This window comes from Oncorhynchus gorbuscha, linkage group LG04 (genome assembly GCF_021184085.1).
Source record: "Oncorhynchus gorbuscha isolate QuinsamMale2020 ecotype Even-year linkage group LG04, OgorEven_v1.0, whole genome shotgun sequence".
NCBI lineage: Eukaryota > Metazoa > Chordata > Actinopteri > Salmoniformes > Salmonidae > Oncorhynchus > Oncorhynchus gorbuscha.
The window spans coordinates 70,094,016-70,120,940 of NC_060176.1; the positions used below are offsets into that span (position 1 = coordinate 70,094,016).

The 26,925-nt window shown below is 43.9% G+C and overlaps 1 protein-coding gene across 3 annotated transcripts in view; it reads left to right on the top strand.

Moving 5' to 3' along the window:
* LOC124034592 (EGF-like repeat and discoidin I-like domain-containing protein 3) overlaps positions 1-26,925 on the top strand; it is a 255,354-nt gene that overhangs the window by 123,088 nt on the left and 105,341 nt on the right. The gene's annotated exons all lie outside the window — the stretch shown is intronic.

The window sequence follows — 26,925 nt, forward strand, 5'->3', positions numbered from 1 at the left end:
TTGACCGGTGTTTTGGCTCACTGCCCTGAAATTTACTGCTTGCTCCTACATCACCACTTGTATAGTGTATGTGCAGCCAGGAACCATACAATGAGCAAGTCCTCTACTTTCTCTCCGTTTGCCATACTGGTCTGTGACTCAGGTGTGTTTTGCTTGTGCTTTTGCCATTTCACGGGTATTTGTGAACGCACTGTAGTTTATAGCAATTTTTTTGTAAATTATTGTCAAGAAGAATGACACGGAAGCACAGTTAGCCTAGCTGGCCTGTAGTTTCAAATGATGGTTGCTAATGAATGGTTTCAATGCTGCATTATGGGCTCCTGAGTGGCGTAGCGGTCTGAGGCACTGCATCTCAATCCTAGATGCGTCACTACAGACACCCTGGTTCAAATCCAGCGGTATCACAACCGGCCGTGATTGGGGGCCCAGCATCGTCTGAGTTTGGCCGGTAAGGCAGCCATTGTAAATAAGAATTTGTTCTTAACTGACTTGCCTAGTTAAATAAAGGTTTAAAAATATATTATCTAGATATAATTTCCTCTATTCCGGGACAATGTGGACCGTCCAGACTTTCAATGGAGCAACTGTTTGCTCTCAGAGGACTACAAAGGCGAAGTGACTACTCGTAGCAAACTTAAACAAGCTACTGGGGAATCCACTTCCGCCTACATTCTCTTTCTCTTCTACTCCAGTAGCTGGACGCCGCTCTGATCTGATGGGCGTGTCAGCTGTAGTCTTAGCAGCTCTGGTGTTTCTCGAGCAAAAACCCTGTGCTAACCCAGGGTGTGCTAACCCAGGGCTTGAGTACAGGATATTACTAAGCTTCTCCCTACCGTTCTGTCAGCACACAGAGATTGATGCTGTTCAAGTCCATATGGCTGATAGACATGCCCCTTTCAAGTGACTCAGTCAAAAACTGAACTATTCCATGGTGCTCTCCTCTTCCTAAGAAATCAAGCCTGGGCCAAGGCTAGACAAACTGGCGCGTTAGCTGATTGGAAGCAATTTAGGCAATTGAGAAAAAGGTGAACTGCCTCGGTTAAACAGGCCAAATCATACTACTTCCTTAGCGCTATGACAGACTCTGTTAGTGATCCCTCTAAATTCTGGAAAACTGTTATTCATTTACTGAAGTGGGGTACCTGTATTTCCCTGCCTAAGCAAGTCGTTTTAGACTCCTGCATCATTACTGAAAAGTTACAATTTGTGATGGTTTTAATCAGCATTTATCTCAGCTTGTTTCCTATTTGAAAGAAATGGTGGTCATACTGGTCTTGGCCAGTCAGTTGACTGTTCTTCACACATACAGTCTGCAGTTGCCTCGATGGATGATCTGTCATCCACACATGATTTGGGGAATGGTTGTCAGGGGTTTTCTTTTTGCCAACTGACAGAAACAGAAGTTCTTGCTGCCTTAATAGCTATTGACACCAATAAGTTATTAGGGGCTGACAATTTAGGTCCGTCTTTGCTTAAGTATGCAGCACCCAACATTGCTGGTTCAGTAACACACTTTTTCTTAAACTTTAGTATTAGGAAATATTTCAAAGTGTGTAAATCAGCTTTTGTGCTATCTCTCCATAAGGGCAGGGATAGTAGTGAACTTAATCATTATCAACCCATTTCCAGATTTCCTTTTCTTATGAAAAATAGTAGAATCATTGGTCAACAAACAGCTACCTTATTTTCTATCAGCAAGTGGTATTCTTGTGGCATTTTGCCCGAGATGGCATAGCAGTTCAGACGTCTTTTGTCCTCGTCTTGTCGTGTCCTGTGTATATATATATTTACAACTTTTTTTCACGTACATTTTATTTTTATTTTCCATCAACTCATCTTCAAAACACTCTCCTGCAACCCGCCTCACCAATTTATAAATAAGTATTATTTACCTCAAATCTGCAATCCTCCAAGAAGCTAGCCAGAAGCTAGCCAGAAACTCCAAGAAGCTAGCCAGAAACTAACCAGAAGCTAGCCAGGAGCTAGCTAGAAGCTAATCAGAAGCTAGTTAGCTTCTTTACTGGCAAATCGTTAGTATTCAGCTAACCACGGTTTGTGGTCATCAGCTATCCTTTAGCTCGAAAATCTATCTGCAGTTTTGTACGGCGCAGCGCGGCTTGGAACGGAACATACCGGACCAATTTTTCTCTCCATGTCCTTGGATTTCAACTGCTGTCTGGACATTCATTCCCGGATCTCACAGCTAGCTAGCTGCTATCCGTGTGTCTATCTGCTCTTGTCGATTCCGGAGCAAACATCAATTACTCCGGAGCTAGCCAGCTCCGTCAATCACTCCTGAGCTCCGTCAATCACTCCTGGGCTGCAGTCACCTATCCGGACCCGTTTTTACTGCCTACGCGGAGCCCCACCGGGCCTTCACAACTGGACTGCCGACGTTATCTACCCGAAGGAGATCCGGCTGGCTCCTCCGTCGCGACGTTACCTGAACGCCCATCTGCGGCCTGCTAACCGTTTGCTGTTTTACCGGCTGCTCTCAGAATAGACAATCGGACAATTTATTTATTTTTATTTTTATTATGTTTCTTCTTGGGCCTCTATAACTATATATATTGTTTTTATTTAATTTTTTGTTGTTGTGTGATTTGGACTAATCCCCTCTACCACACGGAACCCCACTAATCTACTGACGGAATGCAAGAGGTGGCTAACAACAGACCTCCATCCTATGCTAACTTGCTACCGATGTCCTGGCTAGCTGTCTAAATCGCTGTGACCCCCAAACCAACCACTCCACTCACTGGACTCTTTTGATCACTCGACTAAGGATGCCTCTCCTTAATGTCAATATGTCTTGTCCATTGCTGTTCTGGTTAGTGTTTATTGGCTTATTTCACTGTAGAGCCTCTAGTCCTGCTCACTATACCTTATCCAATTTATTAGTTCCACCACCCACACATGCAATGACATCTCCTGGTTTCAATGATGTTTCTAGAGACAATATCTCTCTCTTCATCATTCAATACCTAGGTTTACCTCCACTGTATTCACATCCTACCATACCTTTGTCTGTACATTATACCTTGATGCTATTTTATCGCTCCCAGAAACCTCCTTTTACTCTCTGTTCCAGACGTTCTAGACGACCAATTCTTATTGCTTTTAGCCGTACCCTTATTCTTCTCCTCCTATGTTCCTCTGGCGATGTAGAAGTGAATCCAGGCCCTGCAGTGCCTAGCTCCACTCCTATTCCCCAGGCGCTCTCTTATGATGACTTCTGTAACCGTAATAGCCTTGGTTTCATGCATGTTAACATTAGAAGCCTCCTCCCTAAGTTTGTTCTATTCACTGCTTTAGCACACTCTGCCAACCCGGATGTTCTAGCTGTGTCTGAATCCTGGCTTAGGAAGACCACCAAAAATTCTGAAATTTTAATTCCAAATTACAACATTTTCAGTCAAGATAGAACTGCCAAAGGGGGCGGTGTTGCAATCTACTGCAAAGATAGCCTGCAGAGTTCTGTCCTTTTAAAAATCCACCTCTCTAGAAACAAGTCTCTCACCTTTGCCGCCTGCTATAGACCACCCTCTGCCCCCAGCTGTGCTCTGGACACCATATGTGAACTGATTGCCCCCCATCTATCTTCAGAGCTCGTGCTGCTAGGCGACCCAAACTGGAACATGCTTAACACCCCAGCCATCCTACAATCTAAACTTGATGCCCTCAATCTCACTCAAATTATCAATGAACCTACCAGGTACCCCCCGAAAGCCTTAAACACAGGCACCCTCATAGATATCATCCTAACCAACTTCCCCTCTAAATACACCTCTGCTGTCTTCAACCAAGATCTCAGCGATCACTGCCTCATTGCCTGCATCCGTAATGGGTCAGCGGTCAAACGACCTCCACTCATCACTGTAAAACGCTCCCTGAAACACTTCAGCAAGCAGGCCTTTCTAATCGACCTGGCCGGGGTATCCTGGAAGGATATTGATCTCATCCCGTCAGTAGAAGATGCCTGGATATTTTTTTAAATGCCTTCCTAACCATCTTAAATAAACATGCCCCATTCAAGAAATTTAGAACCAGGAACAGATATAGCCCTTGGTTCTCCCCAGACCTGACTGCCCTTAACCAACACAAAAACATCATATGGCGTTCTGCATTAGCATCGAACAGCCCCCGTGATATGCAGCTGTTCAGGGAAGCTAGAAACCGTTATACACAGGCAGTTAGAAAAGCCAAGGCTAGCTTTTTCAAGCAGAAATTTGCTTCCTGCAACACAAACTCAAAAAAGTTCTGGGACACTGTAAAGTCCATGGAGAATAAGAACACCTCCTCCCAGCTGCCCACTGCACTGAAGATAGGAAACACTGTCACCACTGATAAATCCACCATAATTGAGAATTTCAATAAGCATTTTTCTACGGCTGGCCATGCTTTCCACCTGGCTACTCCTACTCCGGTCAACAGCACTGCACCCTCAACAGCAACTCGCCCAAGCCTTCCCCATTTCTCCTTCTCCCAAATCCATTCAGCTGATGTTCTGAAAGAGCTGAAAAATTTGGACCCCTACAAATCAGCCGGGTTAGACAATCTGGACCCTTTCTTTCTAAAATTATCTGCCGAAATTGTTGCCACCCCTATTACTAGCCTGTTCAACCTCTCTTTCGTGTCGTCTGAGATTCCCAAAGATTGGAAATCAGCTGCGGTCATCCCGCCCTCTTCAAAGGGGGGGACACTCTTGAGCCAAACTGCTACAGACCTATATCTATCCTACCATGCCTTTCTAAGGTCTTCGAAAGCCAAGTCAACAAACAGATTACCGACCATTTCGAATCTCACCATACCTTCTCTGCTATGCAATCTGGTTTCAGAGCTGGTCATGGGTGCACCTCAGCCACGCTCAAGGTCCTAAACGATATCCTAACCGCCAGCGATAAGAAACATTACTGTGCAGCCGTATTCATTGATCTGGCCAAGGCTTTCGACTCTGTCAACCACCACATCCTCATCGGCAGACTCGACAGCCTTGGTTTCTCAAATGATTGCCTCGCCTGGTTCACCAACTACTTCTCTGATAGAGTTCAGTGTGTCAAATTGGAGGGTCTGCTGTCCGGACCTCTGGCAGTCTCTATGGGGGTGCCATAGGGTTCAATTCTTGGACCGACTCTCTTCTCTGTATTCATCAATGAGGTCGCTCTTGCTGCTGGTGAGTCCCTGATCCACCTCTACGCAGACGACACCATTCTGTATACTTCCGGCCCTTCTTTGGACACTGTGTTAACTACCCTCCAGGCTAGCTTCAATGCCATACAACTCTCCTTCCATGGCCTCCAATTGCTCTTAAATACAAGTAAAACTAAATGCAAGCTCTTCAACCAATCACTACCTGCACTTACCCGCCTGTCTATTTCGCAACAAAGCATCATTCACTCATGCTGCCAAACATACCCTTGTAAAACTGACCATCCTACCAATCCTCGACTTTGGTGATGTCATTTACAAAATAGCCTCCAATACCCTACTCAACAAATTGGATGCAGTCTATCACAGTGCAATCCGTTTTGTCACCAAAGCCCCATATACTACCCACCATTGCGACCTGTACGCTCTCGTTGGCTGGCCCTCGCTTCATACTCGTCGCCAAACCCACTGGCTCCATGTCATCTACAAGACCCTGCTAAGTAAAGTCCCCCCCTTATCTCAGCTCGCTGGTCACCATAGCATCTCCCACCTGTAGCACACGCTCCAGCAGGTATATCTCTCTAGTCACCCCCAAAACCAATTCTTTCTTTGGCCGCCTCTCCTTCCAGTTCTCTGCTGCCAATGACTGGAACGAACTACAAAAATCTCTGAAACTGGAAACACTTATCTCCCTCACTAGCTTTAAGCACCAACTGTCAGAGCATCTTACAGATTACTGCACCTGTACATAGCCCACCTATAATTTAGCCCAAACAACTACCTCTTTCCCAACTGTATTTAATTAATTTATTTATTTTGCTCCTTTGCACCCCATTATTTATTTTTCTACTTTGCACATTCTTCCATTGCAAAACTATCATTCCAGTGTTTTACTTGCTATATTGTATTTACTTTGCCACCATGGCCTTTTTTGCCTTTACCTCCCTTCTCACCTAATTTGCTCACATTGTATATAGACTTGTTTATCCTGTATTATTGACTGTATGTTTGTTTTACTCCATGTGTAACTCTGTCTCGTTGTATCTGTCGAACTGCTTTGCTTTATCTTGGCCAGGTCGCAATTGTAAATGAGAACTTGTTCTCAACTTGCCTACCTGGTTAAATAAAGGTGAAATAAATAAATAAAAATTCTTAATGTTAATCAATCCGGATTCAGATCTAAATATAGCACCAGTACGGCTACCATGGTTGTTTATGTATTTATTACATTATTAGGGTTCCCCATTATCTCTTCCTAGGGTCCAAACATATTAAAGCACTTACAGTACATTACATACTAACAAAAGATAAAACAGTACATCATATAACATTACTACACCACTGTAAATGATATGGCAAATGCCTTAGTTTATATAAAAAATTGTGCTGCCATATCTGTTGACTTGTCAAAAGATTTTGATATTGTAGACCAGAGCAAAGGCCGGCCAGGGGCCGTATGCGGCCTGATTCGATACGGCCCGCGGAATCATGCTCAGATCACATGTAGAATTTGCGATAGTAAAGTTTTGAAAAACATATTTTTTACTCAAATAAAAAGCCCACTGAATATTCACCTTTGTGTAATGATTTAAGTCCCACCGCTTGTGGGACATTTATTTTGAAGGCAAGTATAAATAACAACTGCATGAGGACAGACAGTGACTGACAAGCTGACACACACATCACAGTTACAAATAGTACAGTTACAAATAGTAGCTAGCTAGAAATTGCGCAAAAATGAGACAATGAATGTAGGGTGTTCGAGCAACAGTGGTCATCGAAATATTTCGTTATTGAGGTATCAGGGAAAGATGTGTGCTTAGTGTGCAAAGAGATAATCGCTGTCTTGAAAGACTACAACTTGTCCCAACACTTCCAGACGAAGCATGCAGAGAAATATAGGAATATTTCTTCTGAGCAGAGGGCAAGTGCATCGAAAGAGTTGCTTTCTCAGTTGCATAAGCAGCAAGGACTTTTCACAAAACTGCATTCAGCAAACAACAAGATTTACGAGAGCTAGCTATATACAGTCAAACAAAATTGCTAAACATAGTAAGCCATTCGCTGAGGGTGAATTCATTAAAGAATGTTTAATTGACTCTGCAGCAATACTTTGCCCCGACAAGAAAGAGCTGTTTGAAAATGTTTCCCTGTCAAGACGAACAGTGACACATCGTGTTCAGGACATCACAGACAATATGGAACAACATTTGAAAAACAAGGTAAAGAATTTCACCTATTTCTCCTTGGCCCTGGATGAGAGCAGTGATCAATATTCATACGAGGCATAACCCCAGACTTTGAAATTACAGAGTAGCTTGCTTCAGTGCAGTCAATGAAGAGCACAAGCACCGGGAAAATGTATTGGAGGAGGTTAATAAGTGTGTGGTAAAGCTGGGACTGAGTTTTGAAAAGTTATCCAGTGTGACCACAGATGGGTGACCAAACTTGACAGGAAAACATGTTGGGCTTTTGAAAAGGATACAAGATCAAGTAGCTGAGCTGAACCCAGATCAAAAAATCTAATCAAATTTGATTTGTCACATGCACATGGTTAGCAGATGTTAGTGCGAGTGTAGCAAAATGCTTGTGCTTCAAGTTCCGACAATGCAGTAATAACCAACAAGTAATCTAGCTAACAATTCCAAAACTACTACCTTATAGACACAAGTGTAAGGGGAAAAAGAATATGTACATAAAGCTATATGAATGAGTGATGGTACAGAGCGGCATAGGCAAGATACAGTAGATGGTATTGAGTGCAGTATATACATATGAGATGAGTATGTAAACAAAGTGGCATAGTTAAAGTGGCTAGTGATACATGTATTACATAAGGATGCAGTAGATGATATAGAGTACAGTTTATACGTATACATATGAGATGAATCATGTAGGGTATGTAAACATTATATCAGGTAGCATTGTTTAAAGTGGCTAGTGATATATTTTACCTAATTTCCCATCAATTCCCATTATTAAAGTGGCTGGAGTTGAGTCAGTGTGTTGGCAGCAGCCACTCAATGTTAGTGGTAGCTGTTTAACAGCCTGATGGCCTTGAGATAGAAGCTGTTTTTCAGTCTCTCGGTCCCAGCGTTAATGCACCTGTACTGACCTCGCCTTCTGGATGATAGCGGGGTGAACAGGCAGTGGCTCGGGTGGTTGCTGTCCTTGATGATCTTTATGGCCTTCCTGTGACATCGGGTGGTGTAGGTGTCCTGGAGGGCAGGTAGTTTGCTCCCGGTGATGCGTTGTGCAGACCTCATTACCCTCTGGAGAGCTTTACGCTTGTGGGCGGAGCAGTTGCCTTACAGGTGGTGATACAGCCCGACAGGATGCTCTCGATTGTGCATCTGTAGAAGTTTGTGAGTGCTTTTGGCCATCTCTGTCGGCGCCGGAAGTTAACATGATTATTTTCAAACCTCACTGAGCTCGAGCTGTTTTGCAAGGAGGAATGTGTTATGCAGGTGAATGAGGACCCAAAAGCGACTTGGCGAAAACAGAGTCTTTAATCCAGTTTAAGGAAATAGCAATACTCCTAGACAAATCGGAGCGGTAAATAAAGCATAAGAAACAATTTCACTCGTAATCACGAGAACTGACTGGAGACTCGATAATGAACTGCAGGTTGCCTCGGGAAGGCACTTGACCGTAGCAGACTCAGACACCTGCTCACCACGCAGCATCTGAGGGAAACACGACACGACAGGGCGATACAAAGACACAGCACGGTGAACAGTATACAAGGATCTGATAGGACAGAAACGGAAAACAAGGGGAGAAATAGGGACTCTAATCTGGGGAAAAGATAGGGAACAGGTGGGAAGACTAAATGATTGATTAGGGGAATAGGAACAGCTGGGAGCAGGAACGGAACGATAGAGAGAAGAGAGAGAGAGAGGGAGAGAGAAAAAGGGGAACGAACCTAAAAAGACCAGCAGGGGGAAAACGAACAGAAGGAAAAGCAAAATGACAAGACAATATAAGACAAAACATGACAGTACCCCCCCACTCACCGAGCGCCTCCTGGCGCACTCGAGGAGGAATCCTGGCGGCAACGGAGGAAATCATCAATCAGTGAACGGTCCAGCACGTCCCGAGACGGAACCCAACTCCTCTCCTCAGGACCGTAACCCTCCCAATCCACTAAGTATTGGTGACCCCGTCCCCGAGAACGCATGTCCATGATCCTACGTACCTTGTAAATAGGTGCGCTCTCGACAAGGACGGGAGGGGGGGAGGGAAGACGAACGGGGGTGCGAAGAAAGGGCTTGACACAGGAGACATGGAAGACAGGATGGACGCGACGAAGATGTCGCGGAAGAAGCAGTCGCACAGCGACAGGATTGACGACCTGGGAGACACGGAACGGACCAATGAACCGCGGAGTCAACTTACGAGAGGCTGTCGTAAGAGGAAGGTTGCGAGTGGAAAGCCACACTCTCTGGCCGCAACAATACCTAGGACTCTTAATCCTACGTTTATTGGCGGCTCTCACAGTCTGTGCCCTGTAACGGCAAAGTGCAGACCTCACCCTCCTCCAGGTGCGCTCACAACGTTGGACAAACGCTTGAGCGGAGGGAACGCTGGACTCGGCAAGCTGGGATGAGAACAGAGGAGGCTTGTCATGCAGGTGAAAGAGGACCCAAAAGCGACTTAACAGAAACAGAGTTTATTCAAGTCCAAACAGAAAACGACAAATCCTGAATCCTTAACAGGAAATGTCCAAACAGGGAATAACAGAAATCCTCTAGTCTGTAGAGGGGAATAACAGGAGAAGCGGCCACAGACTGCAGGTCGCTTCGGGTAGGCGCAGGCCGTAGCTGACAGAGACACCTGCTCACACGCAGCATCTGATGAAGGCAAAAACACGACAGGACAGGGCGATACACAATCACAGCACGGTGAATTCTAAACAAGGAACCGACGGGACAGGAACGGAACACAAAGGAAGAAATAGGGACTCTAATCAGGGGAAAGGATCGGGAACAGGTGTGGGAAGACTAAATGATGATTAGGGGAATAGGAACAGCTGGGAGCAGGAACGGAACGATAGAGAGAAGAGAGAGCGAGAGAGTGAGAGAGGGAGGGGGAGAGAGAGGGATAGAAAGAGGGAAAGAACCTAATAAGACCAGCAGAGGGAAACGAATAGAATGGGGAGCACAGGGACAAGACATGATAATAAATGACAAACATGACAAGGCTGGTAAACCCAGACTACTCTGAAACGGAGATAACCCGGTAGCAGACGAAGGAAGCGAGTTGTGAGCGTATTCTGCCCAGGGGAGCTGTTCTGCCCAAGACGCAGGGTTTCTGAAAGAAAGGCTGCGTAGTATGCGACCAATCGTCTGATTGGCCCTCTCTGCTTGACCGTTAGACTGGGGATGAAACCCGGAAGAGAGACTGACGGACGCACCAATCAAACGACAGAACTCCCTCCAAAACTGTGACATGAATTGCGGGCCTCTGTCTGAAACGGCGTCTAACGGGAGGCCATGAATTCTGAACACATTCTCGATGATGATTTGTGCCGTCTCCTTAGCGGAAGGAAGTTTAGTGAGGGGAATGAAATGTGCCGCCTTAGAGAACCTATCGACAAACGTAAGAATCACAGTCTTCCCCGCAGACAAAGGCAGACCGGTAATGAAGTCTAGGGCGATGTGAGACCATGGTCGAGAAGGAATGGGGAGCGGTCTGAGACGACCGGCAGGAGGAGAGTTACCTGACTTAGTCTGCGCGCAGTCCGAACAAGCAGCCACGAAACGGCGCGTGTCACGCTCCTGAGTCGGCCACCAAAAGCGCTGGCGAATAGACGCAAGAGTGCCTCGAACACCGGGATGACCAGCTAACTTGGCAGAGTGAGCCCACTGAAGAACAGCCAGACGAGTGGAAACAGGAACGAAAAGAAGGTTACTAGGACAAGCGCGCGGCGACGCAGTGTGCGTGAGTGCTTGCTTAACCTGTCTTTCAATTCCCCAGACTGTCAACCCGACAACACGCCCATAAGGAAGAATCCCCTCGGGATCAGTAGAAGCCACAGAAGAACTAAAAAGACGGGATAAGGCATCAGGCTTGGTGTTCTTGCTACCCGGACGGTAAGAAATCACAAACTCGAAACGAGCGAAAAACAACGCCCAACGAGCTTGACGAGCATTAAGTCGTTTGGCAGAACGGATGTACTCAAGGTTCTTATGGTCTGTCCAAACGACAAAAGGAACGGTCGCCCCCTCCAACCACTGTCGCCATTCGCCTAGGGCTAAGCGCATGGCGAGCAGTTTGCGGTTACCCACATCATAGTTGCGTTCAGATGGCGACAGGCGATGAGAAAAATAAGCGCAAGGATGAACCTTATCGTCAGACTGGAAGCGCTGGGATAGAATGGCTCCCACGCCTACCTCTGAAGCGTCAACCTCGACAATGAATTGTCTAGTGACGTCAGGAGTAATGAGGATAGGAGCGGACGTAAAACGTTGTTTTAGAAGATCAAAAGTTCCCTGGGCGGAACCGGACCACTTAAAACACGTCTTGACAGAAGTAAGAGCTGTGAGAGGGGCAGCAACTTGACCGAAATTACGAATGAAACGCCGATAGAAATTAGCGAAACCTAGAAAGCGCTGCAACTCGACACGTGACCTTGGAACGGGCCAATCACTGACAGCTTGGACCTTAGCGGAATCCATCTGAATGCCTTCAGCGGAAATAACGGAACCGAGAAAAGTAATGGAGGAGACATGAAAAGAGCACTTCTCAGCCTTCACGTAGAGACAATTCTCTAAAAGGCGCTGTAGAACACGTCGAACGTGCTGAACATGAATCTCGAGTGACGGTGAAAAAATCAGGATATCGTCAAGATAGACAAAAACAAAGATGTTCAGCATGTCTCTCAGAACATCATTAACTAATGCCTGAAAAACAGCTGGCGCATTGGCGAGACCAAACGGCAGAACCCGGTACTCAAAATGCCCTAACGGAGTGTTAAACGCCGTTTTCCACTCGTCCCCCTCTGATGCGCACGAGATGGTAAGCGTTACGAAGGTCCAACTTAGTAAAGCACCTGGCTCCCTGCAGAATCTCGAAGGCTGATGACATAAGGGGAAGCGGATAACGATTCTTAACCGTTATGTCATTCAGCCCTCGATAATCCACGCAGGGGCGCAGAGTACCGTCCTTTTTCTTAAAAAAAAAAACCCGCCCCGGCCGGAGAGGAAGAAGGCACTATGGTACCGGCGTCAAGAGACACAGACAAATAATCCTCGAGAGCCTTACGTTCGGGAGCCGACAGAGAGTATAGTCTACCCCGAGGAGGAGTGGTCCCCGGAAGGAGATCAATACTACAATCATACGACCGGTGAGGAGGAAGGGAGTTGGCTCGGGACCGACTGAAGACCGTGCGCAGATCATGATATTCCTCCGGCACTCCTGTCAAATCGCCAGGTTCCTCCTGAGAAGTGGGGACAGAAGAAACGGGAGGGATGGCAGACATTAAACACTTCACATGACAAGAAACGTTCCAGGATAGGATAGAATTACTAGACCAATTAATAGAAGGATTATGACATACTAGCCAGGGATGACCCAAAACAACAGGTGTAAAAGGTGAACGAAAAATCAAAAAAGAAATAGTCTCACTGTGGTTACCAGATACTGTGAGGGTTAAAGGTAGTGTCTCAAATCTGATACTGGGAAGATGACTACCATCTAAGGCGAACATGGGCGTAGGCTTGTCTAACTCTCTGAAAGGAATGTCATGTTTCCGAGCCCATGCTTCGTCCATGAAACAACTCTCAGCCCCAGAGTCTATCAAGGCACTGCATGTAGCACCCGAACCGGTCCAGCGTAGATGGACCGACAAAGTAGTACAGGATCTAGATGGAGAGACCTGAGTAGTAGCGCTCACCAGTAGCCCTCCGCTTACTGATGAGCTCTGGCTTTTACTGGACATGAATTAACAAAATGTCCAGCAAGTCCGCAATAGAGGCACAGGCGGTTGGTGATCCTCCGTTCCCTCTCCTTAGTCGAGATGCGAATACCTCCCAGCTGCATGGGCTCAGTCTCTGAGCCAGAGGAGGGAGATGGTTGCGATGCGGAGCAGGGAAACACCGTTGACGCGAGCTCTCTTCCACGAGCCTGGTGACGAAGATCTACCCATCGTTCTATGCGGATGGCGAGAGCAATCAAAGAGTCCACACTTGAAGGAACCTCCCGGGAGAGAATCTCATCTTTAACCACTGCGTGGAGTCCCTCCAGAAAACGAGCGAGCAGCGCCGGCTCGTTCCAGTCACTAGAGGCAGCAAGAGTGCGAAACTCAATAGAGTAATCCGTTATGGATCGATCACCTTGGCATAGGGAAGCCAGGGCCCTAGAAGCCTCCCTACCAAAAACTGAACGGTCAAAAACCCGAATCATCTCCTCTTTAAAGTTCTGGTAATTGTTAGAGCAATCAGCCCTTGCCTCCCAGATAGCTGTGCCCCACTCTCGAGCCCGGCCAGTAAGGAGTGAAATGACGTAAGCAACCCGAGCTCTCTCTCTAGAGTATGTGTTGGGTTGGAGAGAGAACACAATATCACACTGGGTGAGAAAGGAGCGGCACTCCGTGGGCTGCCCGGAGTAGCAAGGTGGGTTATTAACCCTAGGTTCCGGAGGCTCGGCAGGCCAGGAAGTAACAGGTGGCACGAGACGAAGACTCTGGAACTGTCCAGAGAGGTCGGAAACCTGAGCGGCCAGGTTCTCCACGGCATGGCGAGCAGCAGACAATTCCTGCTCGTGTCTGCCGAGCATGGCTCCTTGGATCTCGACGGCAGTGTTACAAGCGTCTGTAGTCGCTGGGTCCATTCTTTGGTCGGATCCTTCTGTTATGCAGGTGAATGAGGACCCAAAAGCGACTTGGCGAAAACAGAGTCTTTAATCCAGTTTAAGGAAATAGCAATACTCCTAGACAAATCGGAGCGGTAAATAAAGCATAAGAAACAATTTCACTCGTAATCACGAGAACTGACTGGAGACTCGATAATGAACTGCAGGTTGCCTCGGGAAGGCACTTGACCGTAGCAGACTCAGACACCTGCTCACCACGCAGCATCTGAGGGAAACACGACACGACAGGGCGATACAAAGACACAGCACGGTGAACAGTATACAAGGATCCGACAGGACAGAAACGGAAAACAAGGGGAGAAATAGGGACTCTAATCTGGGGAAAAGATAGGGAACAGGTGTGGGAAGACTAAATGATTGATTAGGGGAATAGGAACAGCTGGGAGCAGGAACGGAACGATAGAGAGAAGAGAGAGAGAGAGGGAGAGAGAAAAAGGGGAACGAACCTAAAAAGACCAGCAGGGGGAAAACGAACAGAAGGAAAAGCAAAATGACAAGACAATATAAGACAAAACATGACAGAATGGGGAAAAAATTCAGTCTCTCGATGTGCAAAACTGATGGAGACATACCCCAAGCGACTTACAGCTGTAATCGCAGCAAAAGGTGGCGCTACAAAGTATTAACTTAAGGGGGCTGAATAATTTTGCACGCCCAATTTTTCAGTTTTTGATTTGTTAAAAAAGTTTGAAATATCCAATAAATGTCATTCCACTTCATGATTGTGTCCCACTTGTTGTTGATTCTTCACAAAAAAATACTGTTTTATATCTTTATGTTTGAAGCCTGAAATGTGGCAAAAGGTCACAAAGTTCAAGGGGGCCGAATACTTTCGCAAGGCACTGTATATATTGCTGATGCGTGCTTGGAATGGTGAGTTTTCTCGTTGTTTTGAGGATTTCATAGTGCTGGAAAATGACTCGCTGTTTGTTTCCTCTCCTTTCACCTTTAATGTGGATAACGCTGCCACTGACCAGCAATTTGAGTTTTTTGATCTTCAGTCCAATACAGTGATTGGAGAACTATTCAAAACAATGTCACTGTCACGCCCTGACCGTAGAGAGCTTTATATGTCTCTATTTTGGTTTGGTCAGGGTGTGATTTGGGTGGGCATTCTATGTTCCTTTGTCTATGTTTTGTATTTCTTTGTTTTGGCCTGGTATGGTTCTCAATCAGGGACAGCTGTCTATCGTTGTCTCTGATTGGGAACCATACTTAGGTAGCTTTTTCCCACATGGTTTTTGTGGGTAGTTATTTTCTGTTTAGTGTTTGCACCTTGGTTTACTTTATTCTCTTGTTATTTTGTATTAGTGTTCAGTTCAATAAAAAAACATGAACACTTACCACGCTGCGCTTTGGTCCGACTACTCTTCCTCATCCGACGACGAAAACCGTGACAGTCACTGACAAGGTTCTATTCATCTCTCGATGAACAAAACTTTTCAAAGATTAGGAGCCATGCTCAGAAGATGTCTGTACTGTTTGGGTCAACCTATGTATGTGAACAGACATTTTTGTTGATGAAATATAACATGTCAAGGCACAGATTATCTCTTACTGAGTCTCACCTCTCAGCAATCCTGTGCATAGCGATGTCAGAAACTATACCTGACTTCACTGCTCTAGTCAATGCCCAATCAGAGTCTTCACTTCTTCACGCCTTCACTGATTGAGTAGTTTAAATGTAATGTTGAGCTCTTTCTCTTTCTTTTATTTTTGTGCATAACTATTAACAAGAGTTCTCTCCATGGTGCTGAATGCACAGTGTACTTTTCTCTCGGTGTAGTTCATTGCATGTTTAATAATGAAAATACCTACCAAAAGAAGAACATGGATGTGGTTTATTTCTGTGCATGTTAAAAAAGTTAAATAAGTAACATTTCTGGATGTGATTTACAGTTGATATCTGTCAACACAGTCATAAATAAATAATTGCCCAGGCCTGCTGTAGACTGTCCTTGATAGAGTTGGTTACTGATGCTTGCCGATGGTTTCATAATTATCTCAATGACAGAACTCAGGCCATCAAGGTATAAAGGGTCAAATCAGAATTCCTTGATATACATAAAGGAGTGCCCCAAGGTTCATTACTCGGCCCACTACTGTTTTCAATCTATATACATAACATAGGTAATGCTGTAAAAAATATATATTCATTTCTATGCAGATGATACTGTGTTGTATTCCACTGCCCCATTGGTTGGCCAAGCCTTTTCACATTTGAAGTCTAATTTCCAAGCACTGCATGGGTCCTTATTGGATTCAAAGTTAGTGCTAAATGCAAAAAAAACAATGCTTTTATTAGGTCCTATAACCCAGATTTAAATTAATTTGTAATGACTAGTTTGAACGGTACACAAATTGTTCAAGTTCCTTCCTACAAATATCTTGGTGTATGGCTTGATGACAAACTGCCATTTAAAGAACATATCACTGTGCTGGTAAATAAGTTGAAGTTCAAGGTTGGTGTCTTTTACAGAAACAAAGCATGTCTGACTTTTGATAATCGGACGGAAATTGTCCAGGCCCTGGGAATATTATCTATATGCATGCAGCAGCATCTACACTTAAACCACTAGATGCTGTTTTCAATTGTGCCCTTAGGTGTATTACTAGTGATGGTTATAGAAGTGTGTTGGGCATCTTTGTATTTAAGGATGGAGCATATTTTTCTTGTGTTTATCTACAAAGCACTAATGCAGAAACTTCCTATGTATCTATCATCATTAATTCAATGTAGACGTATACATGACCAAACAGGGTCTCAGGGTTGGACAACACTGGAGGACCCTTCGATCTCCATAGATTTCGGAAAAGCAGATTTGAGTTTTTTTTGCTCCCTGTATGTGGAACAACTTCCAGAGGTCTCTGAAATAAGATGTTCTGTTCCTCTTTGGTCAGTTCAGAGTGATGATCAGAGATCTCTATGTTCATAAATGTGTCTGTTTTTCTTAATATATTTTGTAATTTTGCAATTTTGTATATTGTATGTGTTTGATGTATTTATGCAGGGCTCATCTGTAAAACAGACCCTAGTGTCTGTATGTGATTGATGTATTTATGCAGGGCTCATCTGTAAAACAGACCCTAGTGTCTGTATGTGATTGATGTATTTATGCAGGGCTCATCTGTAAAACAGACCCTAGTGTCTGTATGTGATTGATGTATTTATGCAGGGCTCATCTGTAAAACAGACCCTAGTGTCTGTATGTGATTGATGTATTTATGCAGGGCTCATCTGTAAAACAGACCCTAGTGTCTGTATGTGATTGATGTATTTATGCAGGGCTCATCTGTAAAACAGACCCTAGTGTCTGTATGTGATTGATGTATTTATGCAGGGCTCATCTGTAAAACAGACCCTAGTGTCTGTATGTGATTGATGTATTTATGCAGGGCTCATCTGTAAAACAGACCCTAGTGTCTGTATGTGATTGATGTATTTATGCAGGGCTCATCTGTAAAACAGACCCTAGTGTCTGTATGTGATTGATGTATTTATGCAGGGCTCATCTGTAAAACAGACCCTAGTGTCTGTATGTGATTGATGTATTTATGCAGGGCTCATCTGTAAAACAGACCCTAGTGTCTGTATGTGATTGATGTATTTATGCAGGGCTCATCTGTAAAACAGACCCTAGTGTCTGTATGTGATTGATGTATTTATGCAGGGCTCATCTGTAAAACAGACCCTAGTGTCTGTATGTGATTGATGTATTTATGCAGGGCTCATCTGTAAAACAGACCCTAGTGTCTGTATGTGATTGATGTATTTATGCAGGGCTCATCTGTAAAACAGACCCTAGTGTCTGTATGTGATTGATGTATTTATGCAGGGCTCATCTGTAAAACAGACCCTAGTGTCTGTATGTGATTGATGTATTTATGCAGGGCTCATCTGTAAAACAGACCCTAGTGTCTGTATGTGATTGATGTATTTATGCAGGGCTCATCTGTAAAACAGACCCTAGTGTCTGTATGTGATTGATGTATTTATGCAGGGCTCATCTGTAAAACAGACCCTAGTGTCTGTATGTGATTGATGTATTTATGCAGGGCTCATCTGTAAAACAGACCCTAGTGTCAGTATGACTTCACTGTCAAAATAAAGGTCAAATAAATAAATACAAATAAACAATACTATTCTAGGCATTTTGGGTATGCAATTTAAAAAAATATGTATAGTATGTTAAATGGAGCAAAATGTGTGTGCTTTAAATACCAGGATGTCATATTACTTTTGGCTTTTCATCTCCTATAATTCGTTGCACACTTTTAAGGAAGGGATAATTGTCTTTTGAGACAGACGTGTGTTTGACAATAGCTGATAATCAACTGAGGGGATGCACTGTACCAAAATGAAAGAATGGTGGGAATCAAAGTAATTGCGCATTAGATTATGTATTCTCAGTAGGATGAGCCTAGTATGCTGATATTTCTTGATTAATGCAATTGTTTTTACGAAACAGTATGTTCTAAATAGTATGTATTATAATTAGTACACAATATGAGGTTTAGGTAATAGTAGGCAAGACAGATTTCAGACAAAGACAATATATCTGCAGTCAAGTACAGCTCCTGTCATTTAGTACTGAAGTTCTCGTTGAAAACAATAAGACCACGCACAATTACCCTTTTTTAAATAGATTTTTTATAAGCATATATATGTAAATTACAGCAACACCCTGGATACCATTTCCACCAGCATTGTTTGGTCTATTTGACGCACTCAGAGCTACCCGTTCTGATTTCCCCTCATATCTTTGGTTTTGTATGAATTTGAACTGATTCAAGAGCAGACAAAAGTGGACTTTTGGAATCAGGCGAGGATTGGGAGCCTTGAACTATTTTCTAACCTGGCTTCTGTGTTTCGGCCACAGCCACTGCTTAGAAGAAAGCTGTTTGATGGATTAGTTCAAGTCTGTACTCGCCAGATAGCAGAGTCCTTTTCCAACAGATGGAAATGTCACTACAAAGTGCCTCAGCATTTACAGTCTGTAAACAACTTCATCTAGATATGCACCAGAAATCAACATCTTTATGTTTGCATTTTGTGAAGGCCCCAAGTGTGAAAGTTCATTTTTTACGTTATCATCATGAAATAGTCGCTGTCTGAACAATTTCTACTGGAGCAATAACAACACTATTGTATTGTAGAGCAGGGATGGGCAACTTTAGTGGGGGTGGGGGCCACAAATCTGAACTCATCATGAGGGGGCTGCAGTGGTCCACAGATCTGCACACCCACATCCACATGCCATCAGAGCCGACCCTTGCCTATTGGGGGTCCTAAGTGAAATGTTGTTTTCATGAATCTTTACAACATAGCCAATTTTGACTTTGCAGCTGGCCCATCTAGCGGAAATCGCTCAGTTCTGCCTCCAGGACAAAACTCATCCCAATAAACGTCAACCTGCTCTGTGAAGCATGTGGAAAGGAAATCCATAATAAAGTCTTTGAAATACATATCATCCATGTGAATAAACCAACCAATAAACGAATTGCCCGAGGGGCAAAACTCAAGGGCTTGTCATTGTAAATCAATCAGTTGAAAAGCAATTATTGGAAATTAACAACTATACTTGTCTGAGATTTGACACCACACATTCACTAATGGCAATGACATAGGGCAACTAGAGTGTCAACCAATTGAATGCCTTGAACCAAAAAACGTACAAATATAAAATGTATACCTCCAACCAGACCAAGTGCAAACCCTGTCTTTGATTTGGATAAAAGCTGGAGATCAGAGGTGGAGAAATACTTATTCAACTCTGAGCTATTCTGAGAGCAGTAGAGTGAGAGAGGGAGTACCAGAGATGTTTATTTTCTTATTTCAATGGCTGCACAGAATGAGAGGACTGCTCACTGTCTCTCTAATCTTCAGAAGTGGCTTGTTTTTCCAAACCCTGGAGCCTGTTGGCTCAAAAAGACCTTGTTCATTCATTAAGCCATTTCTGGGAATTTCTAGGAGTTCAGTTGGGACTCACGCTGGTGAATGCCCACTGGCAAAGTGTGTGTGCATGCACAGGTGTTTGTTTGTGTGTGTGAGAGCCTGCATCAAGCCGGTGGACATTGTGGGAGCAAATATAACACAGATTTTCCACCACAACATTCACAGGAAATTAGTCAAAGTTAACTTTTTGAATGTTAGTGCAATCATATTCACACCTCAGAATGGGTTTTCATTCTCTCCCCAGTCCTCCAGTCTTCCTTCTCATTAGTATTGCTGCGGTGGCCTTAATTTCAGTGTGGCTCTAATTTGTTGGGGCTGTAGGTAAGCTTTGTGGGAGATTTATTCAGCTGTCACATGGTAGCGATGGTGGCGTTAGGGATGTGTGTGCTGTCGGGGGGGCTGAAGTATGCACAGGGAGCAGCAAGCTGAGGCCAAGGGCCTTCAGCCACATCTGCCCTGCACTGATGGACGCATGGCTGGCAGACAGATCATTAAAGGAGCCCTGTTATCTCCACAAGGTGAACGTTGCCACAGAGTTGCCGTAGCATTGTTATAGCATTGCTGCTAGGGTTGCTGCTAAGTTTGGTAGAGAATTGCTCCAACATTGTTACAGTGTTTCTACACAGAGTTGTTACAGATTGTCTGAAGCAACAGTATTGATAAAGTGTTGGAGCATTTGCTAAGGCTTAGTTGCTACAGTGTTTCTTCAGTGTTATAGAATGGCTGTCCTGGCAGTACAGTTGGGGGTCCAGTTAAACTGGACTAGCGCTTTAAAAAAATGGTTTTTAAATATGCTCAACTGTAGTATCTGTGGTCACAACACTAATTTGGATATCTGGCATTAAAATGGCATTATAATTTAAACAAAATTGTGGTTAATCATATCAGCTGTACATTAGGACTATTATACAAATCCAGATGCTATATCGAGTCATAACATAAAGGGTAGGTCATGTCAAGGGGGAAAAACATGCTAAAATAAATCAGCCTTAGAAGACAAGTTCTTTGTAGTGAAGATTGAATAACAGAATATAGAGAGCGACAGGAAACGAGAAAAAAACAAGGCATATTGTTTCAACATTATTGAACTCTGAGTTACGGACGCAGCTCAGGAAAAGAATCCTTGTTAAAACTTGTCATGAATATAGGTGTCATAAGTTTATCCTGTGATGTGCTTTTTTTTTATTCCACCCAAACCGTCTTTTGATTGAGGGATGAAAGGATGAAGAAAAAACAGATTCCCTGCTCTGGCATAACAAGATTGAGAGGGTTTCTGCGGTGTACCTCAGAAAGGCAGCCTTTGGTAAACATTAGTATTCATGGCTTTGAATCCAGGGGATTGGCCAGAGATTGCCAACCTGCAAATGAAATTGGGATTGTATGTCAACACAATGGAGCATTAGCAATGCTTAGCCATCACTTTAATATTAATCTTTGATAAGACAGGTTCCCTCACCAGTCCCCTGAAACCATTTAATTATTTTAGTTAAAATTTTATCAAAGAAGCTATTTCTTCTCCCCCCAAAAAGATAGGTTATTTTCTAAATAACCTTTTTCCATCAATAGTTTTCTGTTTATAGAGGCAGACGACCAGGCAAAGCTGACAAGAGCACAGATGGAGTTGAGATACCAGATTTGAGCAAACACAAAAGCCTTTTGGAGACACTGACATCGCTCACTTGCCAATGTACTCATTTGCTCTTTCAATGGATTGACCTTCTGGCATGCCAGGATAAGTTCTTACCATACTACTAATATACAGCAGGTGGACTTAAGACCATATGACACATAGGGTGTTTCTCAAAATGCATACAACCGTGCTCCGAGCACGGAGGGTCGGAGTATGAATCCAAATCAATGTATGCAAAACGGAGCAAGGAGGGCACTTCTCGAATGTGTACTCTGTTTATACATATTTTGAAGCATGCATCGATGCAAGCTTCAACGGAAAGTATACACAGAAATATGATGCAACAATGTAAAAACACATTTTCTTGAAGTCAATGAACCATTATTTGAGCTGAAGCGAGAGAATATACCTCCGACTTCGGAATGAAATATTACGAAATGACATCTCCTATGTTGCCTGACTACAATATTTTATCTTGATAATTTAATAAATACATGCTGTGCTAATTTTGGCATGGTTACCTGCCTACAATACAATACCCACTGTGTAGTGCGCATAGGTCGTAAGCCCATAGTAAGTCAATAGAGCTAGTTAATACTATTAGCTAGCCAGAATGCCACAAAGAATTGTTAGCTAGCTACCCACGAATAATCTACTTTGGATTACATTGGTTTTAGGTCATATTTGCCTGTTTTAATGTCTGGTTAGCAACATTATCACAATTCACATCTTAAGTAAAATGTTTGCTTTGTATATATCGTTTCATCTTTATTGCCATTGTCCTAGCTAGAAGAAGGAATGTTCTTTGAATGGGTAAGTCCATAGTAAGTCAGTAGGGCTAACTGGCTAGCTAGATAGCCACGAAGAATTGACCTATCTTGGATAATGATCTACCTTGCATAACATTAGTTGTAGATTATTTTTGCCTGTTTAACTGGTTAGCTGGCTAGCTAGATTATGATTAAAATATATCTAGCTAATAATTATGAAGTAAAATGTTTGCTTAGTGTATATCTTGTTTCATCTCCATGTTTGCCATTGTCCTGACTGGAAGAAGGTTCAGTGAATGGGGAATGCGAGTGCTTCTCAAATTAAATGTTTTTTTTTACTCCTTTTTCTCCCCAATTGGTAGTTATAGTCTTGTCCCATCGCTGCAACTCCACAATGGACTTGGGAGAGGCGAAGATCGAGAGCCATGTGTCCTCCCGGCCCGCCCCAAGGAGTCACTAGAGTGCGGCCTGCCAATCCCTCCCCTAACCCAGGCGACTCTGGGACAATTGTGCGCTGCCTCATTGGACTCCTGGTCACGTCTGGCTGTGACATAACCTGGTATCAAATCCGGGTCTGTAGTGACGCCTCAAGCACTGCGATACAGTGCCTTAGACTGCTGCGCCACTCAAGGAGGCCATCAAATGAAATGTTTTATGCGTTCTCCACACTCTCGTCTTCACAAGAATGTCCTCAAGAGAATGCACTTGGAGCATGAAAGTGTGGAGCACAGTAGTATGCATATTGAGAAACACCCAGAACATACAGTCTGAGATGTTTGATGATGAATCAACCAGAGAAAGAGAATGGAGTGAGTTATCAGACTGGAATACAGACAGAGATGGTGTCCCCAAGGCTGTCCACCACTCATTACACACAGACACACACACACACACACATAGACACACACACACACACACACACACACACACACACACACACACACACACACACACACACACACACACACACACACACACACACACACACACACACACACACACACACACACACACACACACACACACACACACACACACACACACACACACACACACACACACACACACACACACACAAACACAAAGAGAGAGAGAGAGACTCTTCCTGAGGATAATCATCAGACATCACCTGGTTCCCTGCTTCCCTAGCTACGTTGTTACAGCAACTGGATCTACTGTTGGTGTTGTTTTCAAAATTGCCATTGCGTCTCCCACAACAGTGTTTATTACTTGATAATAAGGGTCTGAGACTGAGGAGCAGGCCATTTACTTTGGGCAACTTATTCATCCAAGCTACTCAATAATGCTTCCCAGCCATAAGAAGTTAAAGATTTCATCCAGGCCTGCCTGTTTGACTCCAAGTACCTTGATTTCTGTGGTGATAATCCTTCTCAGCATATTTATCTGGCTGACAGTGGAATTGCCAACAAAAAACACAAAAAGTTAAAGTACTCTCAATGAAAGACTTGTAAAACAGAGTCCGTATAGTACAATTAACACTGCCACCACCATGCTTCACCATAGGGATGGTGCCAGGTTTCCTCCAGACTTGGCTTTCAGACCATCAAACCAGATATTCTTGGTGGCTGTCATGTGGCTTTTAATAAGGAGTGTCTTCCGTCTGGCACTCTACCATAAAGGCCTACTTGGTGGAGTGTTTGTCCTTCTGGAAGGTTCTCCCATCTCCGCAGAGAAACTCTGGAGCTCTGCCAGATTGACCATCGGGTTCTTGGTCACCTCCCTGACCAAGGCCCTTCTCCCCCAATTGCTCAGTTTGGCAGTGCAGCCAGCTCTCGGAAGAGTCTTGGTCGCATAAACTTCTTCCATTTAAGAATGATGGAGGCCACTGTGTTCATGGGGACCTTCAATGCTGCAGAAATGTTAGTGTATCCTTTCCCAGATCTGTGCCTCCAAATCATGTTCAATCAATTGAATTTAGCACAGCTGGACTCCAATCGAGTTGTAGAAACTTCTCAAGGATGTTCAAATGAAACAGGATGTACCAGAGCTCAATTTGGAGTTTCATGGCAAAGTGTCATGGAACCAACAGGACCCTGAACAGCTTCTATCCCCAAGCCTTAACATGCTGACCAAACCGCTCGCACGCCTGTAGGTGCTACCTCGCGCATGTCGATTTTGTACCCCCACACCAGACACCACCAAAACACACAGGTTGAAATATAAAAGCAAACTCTGAACCAATTATATTAATTTGTGGACAGGTCGTAAAGCATGAAACATTTATGGAAATGTATCTAACTAGCTTGCTGTTGCGAGCTAATTTGTCCCGGGATATAAACATTGGGTTGCTTATTTTTCCTGAAATGCACAAGGTCCTCTACTCCGACAATTAATCCACAGATAACGGTAAACCAAATTAGTTTCTCATCATCTTTCCTCCTTCTGTAACGGTTTTCTTCTGGTGAAAGAGAGGCGGACCAAAATGCAGCGTGGTGGTTATTCATGTTTTTAATAAAGACGACTATACATGAACAGACTAAACAAAACAAGAAAAGTGAAAGCCTAAACAGTCCTATCTGGTGCAAACACAGAGACAGGAACAATCACCCACAAAACCCAACACAAAACAGGCTACCTAAATATGGTTCCCAATCAGAGACAATGACTAACACCTGCCTCTGATTGAGAACCATATCAGGCCAAACATAGAAATAGACAAACCAGACACACAACATAGAATGCCCACCCAGCTCACGTCCTGACCAACACTAAAACAAGGAAAACACATACGAACGATAGACAGAACGTGACACCTTCCTTCAGGCTTATTTTTCTTCTTTGCACTTTATATGGCTGTTGGCAACCAACTTTACGCTCATCTTTAAATCATCGACATGGGTATATGCTCCTAAAATCCAATGAGGAGATGGCATGTGGGTATATGCTCCTAAAAACCAATGAGGGGATTTGAGAGGCAGGACTTGCAGCACGTTGAGCGTCACAAATAGAATGATGTTCTATTTTAGCACCTGGCCACGCAGACACTCGCGAGCAGTGTGGATGCAATGATTGAATAACATGTACGTGTATATTTATTTTGCAACTCTCGCGCATGCGACGTGTCTGGTCTGGTCAGCATGTAAGACTGCTAAACAATTATTCTAAATAGCTCATTTAATGGCTGCCCGGACTACCTGAATTGACCCTTATTTGAACTAACTCTCATGCATTGACTCTATACACACTGGACTACCCAAACACTCACACATACTTACACTGACAACCCAACACACACATACGCACACACAAGCACACACACACTACATATACCACACACACATACAGTATAACATGCGCTCACCTGCATACTGACGCCCCCCACACACACTTTCACACTCACCACATACACTGCTGCTACAGCTCAGTCTATTATCTATCTTGTTGCCTAGTCACCTTACCCCTACTATGTATGTAGCTACCTCAATTACCTCGTACCCCTGCACATCGACTCGGTACTGGTACAATAGTCCCTGTTGCAATAACAAGACTTGTTTTTGTTATTCACTGTGTATTTTTTTATTTTGTCGCTATTTCTATTTTAGAAAATGTAGCTTTATCTTAACTCTGCATTGTTGGAAAAGGATCTCTAATTAATAATTTCACTCTTAGTCTACACCTGTTGTTTACGAAGCATGTGACATACATTTTGATTGATTTGATTTTGATTTGAGACTTCACACGAACAGAAGTCAGACCATCTCTCCAGATCTTTTGAGGGGTCTAAGTTACTTTGGACAGCACTGAGTTCACAAAGATTGGCTGAAAGGGAACAGGTGTGGAAACATCCTAAGGGTGTGTTATGCAGGTGAATGAGGACCCAAAAGCGACTTAACGGAAACTGTCATGCAGGTGAAAGAGGACCCAAAAGCGACTTGGCGAAAACAGAGTCTTTAATCCAGTAAAGTAAATACAATCAAAAAACACAACTTTCACTCGAAATGACGAGGACAAACTGGAGACTCGATCTTGAACAGCAGGTGAACAGCAGGTTGCCTCGGGAAGGCACTTGAACCAAACAGACTCAGACACCTGCTCACCACGCAGCATCTGAGGAAAACACGACACGACAGGGTGATACACAAACACAGCACGGTGAATTCTAGACAAGGAACCGACAGGGCAGAAACGAATAACAAGGAGAGAAATAGGGACTCTAATCAGGGAAAAGGATCGGGAACAGGTGTGGGAAGGCTAAATGATGATTAGGGGAATAGGAACAGCTGGGAGCAGGAACGGAACGATAGAGAGAAGAGAGAGCGAGAGAGTGAGAGAGGGAGGGGGAGAGAGAGGGATAGAAAGAGGGAAAGAACCTAATAAGACCAGCAGAGGGAAACGAATAGAATGGGGAGCACAGGGACAAGACATGATAATAAATGACAAAACATGACAGAAACAGAGTCTTTATTCCAGTTTTAAACAAAAGCGATAATCCTGGATATTATCTAGGTCAATGCAAAAACAGGAAAACTGAAATCCACTCGTCAGTAGAGAGGAATGACTGGAGACGCGACCACAGACTGCAGGTC